General features: G+C 49.7%; 2 protein-coding genes across 2 annotated transcripts in view; one reads left to right on the plus strand and one right to left on the minus strand.

The window, feature by feature from the left end:
• LOC125366145 (leucine-rich repeat-containing protein 37A2-like) overlaps positions 1 to 1,151 on the plus strand; it is a 408,609-nt gene that overhangs the window by 159,530 nt on the left and 247,928 nt on the right. The window lies entirely within an intron of this gene.
• The window catches only part of LOC125366146 (RAD52 motif-containing protein 1-like), a 243,380-nt gene that overhangs the window by 32,670 nt on the left and 209,559 nt on the right, over positions 1 to 1,151 (minus strand). The window lies entirely within an intron of this gene.

Genomic DNA, 1,151 nt, shown 5'->3' on the forward strand with positions numbered 1-1,151 from the left:
CTTCCCAGTACCACAGCTCAGATTTTGAGTCTGCATAGCACAGTAACTGAAGAAGCTAAATCTAAACACTCACACTTTCTGAAAAAGACAGAAGCACATCCTCCAAAACAAGCCCACATTGCACTTCGACTACCTGTGGCTCTCCAACTTAGCATGACTGTACAACCTGCCTCTGAGTATGAATTGTCTCCAACAGTGCACACTGAACATTCTTCAGCTACTTCTCCAGAGAAGCATGATGTAACACTCCCACATCCAGACCAGGTTCGGGCTCCGAATCCACTTGTGACTGAAGTTACAGTTAAAGCTTTCGATCTGGAACTTATTTTAACTCCAGGATCCATTATGGAGGCTGAACCTTCTCCAACCATACAGAATACCGTAACCGACCCTCCTCAGCTTATATCTCAAGCTCCAGTGTATTATGTAATGACAGTTCCAATGTCAGGTCAGGAACAAATTAATACTCGAACATCACAAGGGGTCACGTTTCAACCTGTGGACACAGAGCTTCCCACAAATCCAGCAGACCCTACAGAATTGGACTATGCTCCATCCTCCCTGAAGATAACTACAGCTTTTTCTCCTTCTTCCCCGACCCTTCCTCCTCCTCCTCTTCCTCTTCCTCCTCCCCCTACTCTTCTTTCCCCTCTCTTTCCCCTTTCCCCTTCCTCTCCCCGTCTTCCTCCTCCTCCACCTCCACCTCCAACTGGTACTCCTTCCACCCTTCCTCCCCTTCCATCTCCTGCTCAGCTTCCTTCTCCTCCTCCTTCTCTTGCTCCTCCTCCTACTCTTGCTCCTCCTCCTTCTCTTACTCCTCCTTCTCTTTCTCCTCCTCCTCCTCCTCCTCTTCCTTCTCCTCCTCCTCCCCCTCCTTCTATTCATTCTCCTTTTCTTCCTACTCTTCCTTCTTTTCCTTCTCCTCCACCTCCCACTACTCCTCCTCTTCCCCTTCTTCCTCCCTCTTCTCCTTTTCCTCTTCATCCCCCTCCTCCTGTTCCTTTTCTTCTGCCCCCTCCCCCTTCTTCTCCTCTTCCTTTTCTCCCTCTCCCTTCTCCCCCTGCCCAGGTTCAGGCTCAACAACCCAACCTGACTCCAGAACCTACTACAGAGGTGAATGTTTCTTCATCGATGCAGGCAACCCCAACTCA

This window comes from Perognathus longimembris, chromosome 17 (assembly GCF_023159225.1).
Source record: "Perognathus longimembris pacificus isolate PPM17 chromosome 17, ASM2315922v1, whole genome shotgun sequence".
In the NCBI taxonomy this organism is placed as follows: Eukaryota; Metazoa; Chordata; class Mammalia; order Rodentia; family Heteromyidae; genus Perognathus; species Perognathus longimembris.